The 10,479-nt window shown below is 34.7% G+C and overlaps 1 long non-coding RNA gene across 1 annotated transcript; it reads right to left on the bottom strand.

Moving 5' to 3' along the window:
• Positions 1 to 8,475: 8,475 nt before the first annotated feature.
• LOC118487152 lies at positions 8,476 to 9,325 on the bottom strand. The gene is made up of 2 exons (XR_004880452.1): positions 8,991 to 9,325; positions 8,476 to 8,650 (listed from the first exon to the last, which is right to left on the bottom strand). It is a non-coding gene; the product is annotated as an uncharacterized LOC118487152 (long non-coding RNA).
• Between the last annotated feature and the right edge of the window lie 1,154 nt (positions 9,326 to 10,479).

The raw sequence follows: 10,479 nt of genomic DNA, 5'->3' as shown, positions 1-10,479 counted from the left end.
GTTAGACGTACCATGTAACAAGTTAGGTACATTGTTTTAATATGGAAAGAGTACTTGCGTAATAAAAAATCATTTAAATGGATTAGAAAGTGGGAAATTTGATCAGTGTTGAAGTACCGAACAAAGATTAAGAAAGTTATTTTCTAGTTAGCTTAATTAGATAGTGTAAGAAGTAAGAACAGTGTTTAGTTCATGGATGATGTTAAAGTAAAGTTAATTGTACATGTCAAATATAATTAAAAATGATCTTTGATTTGATTGATTACTTACTAACATAAGCACCAAATAATTGATTTGATTGTGAATAAATAAAAAATGACCACACCTTGGTTTGGATTAGAAACACAACGTATAACTTGATAAATTTACTATGTTAGCAAGCTACATAAACATAGTTATCATTCAATGAAAGTGATGGAGAACACTGATTAGAATAAAGAATCTAGCATGTTCATGTTATTCTTGACCGATCAAGGACACATATAAATAAGGCATTAACAAAAATTCCAACATACTACTATAACACAACATAACATCATGATTTCTAATGATTCAAGACCAATAAATGACAAACTCATCAATGGTAGCATGTTCAAATGATTAGAGCAAAACTCATGTCCAAGGTAAAAATTAGATTGAATTTATTCACTAACACAAACCCTATACTCGGTGTTGATCGCAGGCTAAGCAGTTAATAGCGGTTAGCGGACCTCAGGGTATGTAGCGGTGCAAATAGCGGTGGCCTATAGCGGTTTCGCTATTAGCGGCGCTAAATACCACTATTTGGAAACCTATATAGCGGTTATAGCAGTAACGCAGTAGAATTGTTAGAACTATTAAACTTTTGTTATGTTTTCATATTTATTCGAATTTATAAGTAGATAATATGTATGATATGAACTCGAATTATTAGATGATAAGGTTATGTATCGGCCGGTGATAAGCGGGTGAATGAATTCAAATAACTGCCAGAGGCAGTTACCCGTCAAAAATCAACCGCCAAAACTATGTATATATATATCTGATTTCCGGCATCATGTACCGGTTATCAAGACATTCTTATTACATCAAGAATTGTCCATTAATCACTGCACTTGATATTCATCGATATCATTCATCACTCTGTACAATGCATATCCAATTCGGATCACTCACTCACTATAACACAAACCCAACTTTTGATTCCGCTGCACATATGTATTCCGTTGCACATATGTCTTCTGATCCCCAACATAGTGGTATCAGAGCATCAACGGGAAAGAGGAAGACTGAAATTCAACCAACGTCCACTCTGTTACCATGCCAACACTGTACAGATGAGATGGACGGCAAGTATAAGCGAAGTCATCGTGAGAAAACATGTTTTTACTGTCATCAACCGGGGCACCAGATTTATTCATGTCTGAAAAAAGAGACTGACGAAGCAACCCAACTGATCCGACAAGCGGTGAATACGGGAATACAGAAACAAGAAGAAGGAGCCAGAGATCATCAGGAGATGATTGTCGTTGGTACCGAAGGAGGGCTATGGAGCGATATTTGGTACGTCATTTATGTATTTAAACATCACATGGCCGGAAATTTGAATGCGTTTAAACGTATTAAACATATTATTGGGGTTGATACACAATCTGGGGAAAACAACTTCTTGTTTACGCGGGGGGTTGGATCAGTAGAAATTAAAACGAGTAACGAAACCATGAGAATTCAAAGCGTCTTTTATTCTCCGGAGTTAGACCGGAATGTTTTAAGCATGGATCAATTGACAATGCAAGGATACACTGTCAACAAGGACGGTGATACTTGCAAAATCTTTCCTGTGTTCTCTATTCCGGTGAATAACTCTGTTAATGAAGCAAGTGGACTGACAAGGGAGGAGGAGAATGGGTTAAAGGAAAAACAGGGTATACTTGATGAAAGTGTGTATGATGATGAATTTAAAGAGCGATACTTGAATTCTTATTTTGAATAACTAAATCTGTCTTCACAAGAGACAGACTGGAGTATAATGATCGTTAAAGCCATGGAATTCAATGAATTTGATGACTCTAAAGCATTTATGAATTTACTTGATGATCAAGAATTTGTTTTCAAATATAAACACATACTCGAGTCAAAGTTTGAAGAGGTGGTCAAATGGTTTCTGTTCGAATACATGGGAATTACTACTAGACCAGTTCCACCATTTACTCCAAACAAGAGAAAAAATAGACTTGTTAAGTCTATATATACTGGTGGCAGTGGACGGTGGTTACAGGGAAGTCACAACAGAAAACTTGTGGCCTGCAATTGCAAAAGATCTAGGATTTGAATATGAAGACGGAGACTATATGAGGGTCACTTATGCCATGTATCTCGACATCCTAGAGTATTATTATAAATTCAAAACTGTTCAAAGGAAAGTGCAGGACAAAGAGATGGTGTTTGAAGAAGGAGGGTCCTCTACCGGCTGCCATAGAAGACCGAAAAGTGCAAGTGAAGTTCAACAGGAACCTGCAGGACCGGCACAGGTTGCACTCTTCGCTGGAATTGATGATGATGACTGGAATCAAGTGAAAAGAAGGAAGCGGTCCAACTTCAATTATGCGAGATGGGCCGTCGAAGAAGCCAACCGGAGTGTCATAGAACAAGCTCGAAAACATAACCAAGTTTAAGGGGGGTTTAGAACTATTAAACTTTTGCTATGTTTTCATATTTATTCGAATTTATAAGTAGATAATATGTATGATATGAACTCGGATTATTAGAGGATAAGGTTATGTATCGGCCGGTGATAAGCGGGTGAATGAATTCAAATAACTGCCGGAGGCAGTTACCCTCCAAAACTATGTATATATATCTGATTTCCGGCATCATGTACCGGTTATCAAGACATTCTTATTATATCAAGAATTGTCCATTAATCACTGCTCTTGATATTCATCGATATCATTCATCACTCTATACAATGCATATCCAATTCGGATCACTCACTCACGATAACACAAACCCAACTTTTGATTCCGCTGCACATATGTATTCCGCTGCACATATGTCTTCTGATCCCCAACAAGAATGAGGCAACACAGTAACGCAGGTAGGTGTTTGATTGTGTTAATTCTTAAATTATGTTCGATTTGCAACAGGTTTATGATAATGGAATGATATTACTATGAATTTTGATATTACTATTAATATTTTTCAAAGATATGTTTATAGGGGAAGGTTTAAATGAAAACCACTAGTTAACGCGAAAACTAACTAAAAAAAGCCTAAAATCATACCAAAATTTTTTTTTTTTGCATACCAATTTTCGCTATTTTAGGTATATAAAATTTTTTTATAGTGCACATTTGTAATAGTACACATGTGTATACTACACATGTGCACTACAAATTATTTTTTTAAAATTTTTTTATATACAAAAACTAGTGATTTTTAATAAAAAAATCGAAAAAAAAATTGTGTGTTTTTTAGGCTTTTTTAGTTAGTTTTCGCGTTAAAAGTGGTTTTCATTTAAACCATCCCCTATGTTTATATACATATAAAAATACAAAAATTATGCATCTTATAAAAATTACCGCTATATATATCATGTAGCGGACCTTAACCGCTATTCGATTTTGGACCGCTATAACTGTATAGATCGCAGCTCATAATCGAAGACAGTTATTGATAAATTCTGGAAGCAATTGTAAATTAAATGGATAGAAGATTATTTGACACTGTATCTCTTCGTCCTGTTTTCTAGCCTCATGGATAAAGTAACCAAATTCTACACAAGCTTTAGGTTAAAAACATGCAAAAACGTGATAATAACAGCATGCATTAATTCACAACACACCAGCGTACTGTAATAAGATGGATGCACTATATATTGTAATCACATAGTTTTTAATGAATGAAATCTAGACGCATAATGCTGGGGCGGATATAGAGTGTAACAAGGGGTAACCCCCGTTGCTCCTTGACGCTCCGGTGATTGTGTAAATTTTGGAGAAATCTGACGGGTTTTTTTTTCAATTTTGTTGCCCCTATAATGATTTTCTAAATCCACCACTAGAGGCATTGTTGTAATAGTTTAGACACATTAGTGTGACAGGTTTGCATGCACTGCTATCAAGATGCATAATACGAAGAACGGTAACAAAGACATAAGGAGGTGATAGTGGTTCATGGTGATGAGTTATGACCACAATGATCGGTAACTATGTTGATGAGAATGGTATCGAAAGCGGTGCTATTAAATAATCGGTTTCATGTAAGGATGAGCATTTGGTACTGGGTACAGGTACCGAACCGTACCGGGTATATTCGGTACTGGTACCGGTTCCCATTTTCTCTGTTTTTCGGTACCGGTACCGGTATTTATGGGTAAAACACCGATAAATACGGCTACCCCACCGGTACCGGTATATTCGGTACCAGTACCAATTTTCCCTGTATTTCAATACCGTACTTATAATGTCACTGGATATATCAACCAATAAGTTTTAAAAACTTAATACATAGTTTTTGAAATTCTAACGTATAGGAACTTTAATATTAATTAATATATAATAAAAGAGAGTTTAGAAAGTGACATTTTAAAAAGTGCAAGACAATGCACATCCATGAAACATACACCATCATACGATATATGACAATGCCATGACCCCACCTTATCATCATATTTTCTTAAATTGCCGTAATGCCAATGCTTTTGGATATTGGAACTCTTCTAAGTTCTAACGTCTTGGAAGTATTTTCAAAAACAAAATTTTGATCGACGTATACTATTATTATATACACTAGATACGCTTAATTTTAATTTTATGTATATATTAGTTACGATAATTTTTATTTTTTTTATATAAATTAGTTACGATATATGGTAGTGCTTTTGGATGCCAAGTCATCATGACTCATGAGATGAGTGAGGGGATAAGAATAAAGATTGAAAAATGTCAAACCCTATCTAGTTCCGTATTTAGTCACAATTTGCACATGAATTAAAAATTTTGTTTTCTTTTGGATATTTTTATATGTCCTGATGAAATTAAAAAAAAAATATGTTAATAGGTTACATTTACTTGACACACAAAAACTGAGAAAACTTACAACTAATTGATCGTTTCCATTTCTTGAAGACACATGCTATATCAAACTAATATCGTAGAAATCTGCTGAAAATGTATTTTAAATGTCAAGAAAAGTGATTTTATATTAAGATTTATGATGCAATAATGACATAAGAAAGACATTGTTGGACAGCCTCTATAATTGCCATCTCAGCTTTTCTTATGTCATGCCCATTTTCTCTTTTATAGAATGTATAGATAAGTCGTGAGGTAAGTGATATAATTATTGACTTACTTTTAGATGTGAGTTTTTGTTTTGACCCGTTTGGTTGTTTTAATAAATTCCATCATTTTGCAAACATACCAAACATCAATGACCAAACTTGTAACGAAACAACAAGTGTTTGAATGAATGATCATGTCTATGTTAAATGGGTTTTTGAATTCTATGATGAACATTAGAATTGTGATTGGAAAATGGTTTGATTTTGGTAGTAAATGTAAGATTCTTGGTGTTGATTACACACACTAGATATTAAGACTTGAAAGCAATGTTAATACATGACTTTGAGTAGAGTCATGAGTTTGACAATAGTAGTAAACGAGTCTCGCCCACAATATGCTCGATATAATGCCTAAGTGAACCTTAAATTGTTGAAAACATAGAGAATCACGTAATTGACTAATTTGACAAATTGCGTGTGATATGTGATAATATAAGTTCTAAACGATGAAGTTAATTGAATTCTATAGGCAAGTCGGGCGAAGCGTTAAGTGGACAAGCGGGAGTGGATGCACGTTTGAAGGATAAGCTCTAAGGTACATGACTTGTTGTTTCGTTACATTCCTATAGACAAGTTTGGTCATTGATGTGTCTTATGTCGACCAAACACACACACACACACACCAGTGTATGTGTTTTGGTTTTTAATTTTCTTTTTTTAAAAATCATTTTTCTAACTTGCCCCTTTTAGTCCCTCTAGTTAAGAATTAATCAAAAGTGGCTAGATTTTCTTAAATCTTTAATATTTAACAACAAAAATTAATTAGGTTAAATATTCCTAGTTTTATTTCACAAGGTTATAATTCAACATAAATATATTGTTATTTTTTAGGTGTTACAAAAACATCCCTAAACCTTCATGAATCCATAATCATTTTGTTGCAGCCCTTAAAACCTATTTTTCAATCAATCAAAAGCTCAAGAAAATTGTTCACATATACTTCGTCTGTCTTATGAAATTGATCTGAGTAAACCTCTTAAACCTTTAACAAACAATCAAAATCATATCCAGTACCAAAAATCTAGTACACACTGCCATTCAAAAAAATCCTCAACCCTTTATAAATCTATAACATTTTCGTTGTTTTTCTTAAACCTATATCGCCATAGTCCATAGCTCAAGCAAATCTTTTGCATAAACCTTGCCTTTTACATCTAACTCTAGAAAATTAAATCTTCAACTCACACTACTTGCTCGTACAAACAATCAACAACGAACGTAGCATCATACGGAGATATCAAAACTTGTTTTATTTTATACATGTTCTATTGCAAGTCATTTTATATATTAGTTTTGTCAATATGTTATTTCATATAAATAAGCAAATTAACACAGAAAGTGTTATCTACATACTGAACCTATAAACCTTCAAAAAATATGGATGAGCATAACACACATGAGATCTTCAAACATTATGACGGCAGCAGAACTATTTTTTTCGTTTGAAGGTTTAGACAACCGAGTGATGGATGTTGAAGGTACCACATGGCTGCCTCGACGGGGTACAATTCAGTCCCAAACTGAACCTCGTAAATTTAATTTAATTGATGAACTGTCAAAGCTTTCCATTCCAATCTCTGTAGAGAAGCTGTGTTCAGATTCGGAGAGTGCAGGGATTGCTCATACTACCAGGGAGTATGCGCCAACATCAGAATTCAATGGAACATCTTGTGCGGCTGATAAAGGGAAACCATCAGGTTCGGGGTCTGCGAGACGGGTATCTTTTGCTAATGTAGTGAAGGATAATAAAGAAACTGTGAAGGTGAATTTCAGGGTGATGGAATCGAGTGAGATAGTTGACGGAGCTGACGTTGTTATTCCATTATCTTCAGTTAAACAAGTTACTGACAGGTATGCGAACACTTTGTATGGGTATTTTTTGGGTAAACGACTGGCATTTCTTGTGGTGGATTTTTATGCGAAGAACAATTGGGTTAAATATGGTTTGTCAAGAATTATGATGAATGCACGCGAGTTCTTTTTCTTCAAGTTCAAAACTAAAGAAGGGATGGACCAAATGGTAGAGGATGGACCGTGGATGATAAGAAATGTTCCAATAATTTTGAAACAATGGTCTGCCTCTATCAAGTTGGAAAAAGAGGATCTAAAATCTATTCCAGTTTGGGTCAAGATGCATGATGTGCCTTTAGCGGCTTTTACTGAGGATGGACTTAGTTTACTCGCATCTAAGATTGGGGTGCCTAAGATGTTGGACTCGTATACTGCCACAATGTGTGCGGAATCTTGGGGAAGAAGCAGCTATGCTAGAGCACTTATTGAGGTTCAGACAGGGGTTGATTTAAAGAAGAGTGTTACTGTTGCAATCCCATCTCTGGATGGTAATGGCCATTCAATGGTGGAGGTTAAGATTGAGTATGATTGGGAGCCTGTAAGGTGTTCATCTTGCTGTGTTTTCGGTCATGAAGACAGCTCGTGTCCTAAGAACCCTCAGGTAAGTTCGATGGGGGAAACTGAGAAGAGGAATAATGATGAATTTCAGGATGTGGGTGCCAAAAAAAAAGAAACCTAATAATCAAGGGCTTCATATGAAAAATCAAAAGCCAAAGTTAGTCTATCGTCCTGTTGTCAAACCTAAACCGAAAGCGTCTTTGAGAAATCCGATTATTAATCAGGTCTTAACGTCGAACCCTTTTGATGTTCTTAAAGACGATGACGGTAACCAAGGAGGTACCACTGTGGGTCGAGTGGAGAAGAAGGAGAAACCGTCGAGTGACAGGCAGGAATTAGATGAGGAGGAGGTCGTTGAAGGCTACAATGAAACTAGTGAATTTATGACATCGGGTATTCATCCTTTTTCTTCGAAAGCAGGGGCAAGCACCTCTTATACCAAATTCTCTAATGGATAGGCTGTCTTCTTTTCGCTTGAAGGGGTTGCTGATTTGTGGCAACTTTATATTTGATGATGGTGGTTGAAAATTATGTTTTGTGATTTGCATTGTTTTGTCAACTAGATATCTTGTCATGATGTATAGTAGACTAGGTTATGGGGTGTCATAGGTTTGTTTTGTTTTTTTGTTTGATATACATATATGGGGCATGTCCTGTATATGAACTAGTGTGGAACACATCCTCACTACTTGTACTTAATTGCGGTTGCATTTTAATAGAATCACCGGGGTAACCCTTTACCAAAAAAAAAAATAATAATAAACCTTCAAAAAATACATACAAATAAAAGGAAAAGGATGGAAAGTAACATGAGAAGGATTCAAGAACTATTTCACTCTTCAACCTCAGCGGTCTTGTTAACCGAGCAAAGGACTTCAAACAAAACTCCAGCTACATAGTAACCTTTCTCCAATTGGGCTATGATAATCAGAATCGCAAGGTGCTCAATAAAATAAATAATGTGAATTGTGAATAACTAAATCACGGATACTCTTGATTAAATTGTATGTAAATATGTTTTACAAAAGAAATCTTACAAAGCATTTCTCTACAAATTTACTAAACCGATAATGAACACCTTCATTGACCTAAACATGAAATTAATTTAAATAATGATAATAATAGGTATATTTTTGAACAAAGGATGTGCAAACAGAAGACGTTAAACATCATCCCCTACATCAAGGTCAGTATAGTAAAAACTTGTATCAAATGACCAAAAGGGTTTTCTTTAAAAACAACATTTAATAAAACAAACCTGATGTTCATGAAAGTCCTCGTTCAAAAAAAACCCATATGCTCTGCAACTCTTTTCTTCCACACATGATCTTCTTTTATTTTAATAAAAATTGAAAATTTTAACTGTTGTTCATCAGACTTTGAAGAAACGAAAAGGGTTTTCTTACCCTCGAAGGAAGTAATCGTGAACATAACGAAATTTATGATTGATTGTAATAAGGAAAAAATTTACACGGGTGGCGGCTAGGGCTTTCTCGGGCGCCCTTTCTCCTCTACATGCGTCTTCATCGTTGACCATCTCAACCGTCTGAGTTTTTAGGGTTTAGGTGGTGTTGTTTGGTTTTTGTTGATGCAACGAGTTGACGCCACCCGCGCGTTGCGGCGGGACATTGATTACAAAGTATTTAGTATCAAATGCGAAAATTCTTTTGTATAAGCAACACATTTAATTCTACCTTACCTTATGATTATATTGGTCTCTTCTTTTAGTATCAAAACATTTATTTTTTTAGTATCAAACATTTATTTCTTTTTCTAAACTGTTGTTGAGTTCTCTCTTTTTTCTTCTTCTATAACCTTTTTTAAAATATAGTTTTATAAAACCTATTATTTACCTTCACATTTATCGTTAATTTATATTTTTAGAAATAGTCATTTTATGTATATTATCTCTTAATCCACTCTGACCTATCCGATGTATGTGCTGATAAAAATCACGACGACTCCATATATAAAAACAACAAAGCGAAATATAGAAGAAACAAAAGACAATGAGATTATTTCTGATTAAAATGATCATAACAAAACATCAAAGCTAAATTTATGATTAACATTTGAGATGAAATTTCGGCATTGATTCGTTGCAATTCAAAACAGGTTGCATCAACCATGAAAAAGATAGGTAACATTAAAAGGGCATCTTAGAACCCACCCACTAACTTCAAAACATGTAAAACAAAATAATTAAATCAAATGGTGTAATAAAATTCTAGGTTGGGTTTAGCATCTAATGAGCATCATGAATGAAAAAATAGAATGGAAACAATATCCATTGTTTTAAAAACCGGTTTAAACCGGCCGGTTAAACCGGATGTCGGATGCTTGGCCGGCACGAATCTTACCGGTAAACTAAGGAAACGGGAAAGAAGTTGTACCGCCGGTAAATTTGGTTATATCGGTTTACCGGTATACCGGTACTGGTTCATATCGGGCCAAAGGTCAAATTTTTGAACTTTTAATTTTTAGGTGACAATTTACCTTTTTAGTAAAAGTGTAAAACTTAGCGCCCACAATTGACAATCCACATCGATCAAACTTCTTCCTCTCTCAAAGATAGAAAATCAAAGGGATTTTCAAATTAAGTTCTTCAACTGATCATCCAAGTTTACCTTCTTTTGACTTTAGTCAATCATTCATGTTGTTAATTGTTATAGTGTTTGTTAATTGCTATATAATGGGTATTTAACCATGAACTTTTGAATAATTTTGACTATGAATTAACTTTTGGA

The sequence above is a fragment of the Helianthus annuus genome, chromosome 15 (genome assembly GCF_002127325.2).
Source record: "Helianthus annuus cultivar XRQ/B chromosome 15, HanXRQr2.0-SUNRISE, whole genome shotgun sequence".
In the NCBI taxonomy this organism is placed as follows: domain Eukaryota; kingdom Viridiplantae; phylum Streptophyta; class Magnoliopsida; order Asterales; family Asteraceae; genus Helianthus; species Helianthus annuus.
The sequence above is the reverse complement of the archived record's forward strand: the minus strand, read 5'-3'. Positions and strand labels throughout refer to the sequence as shown.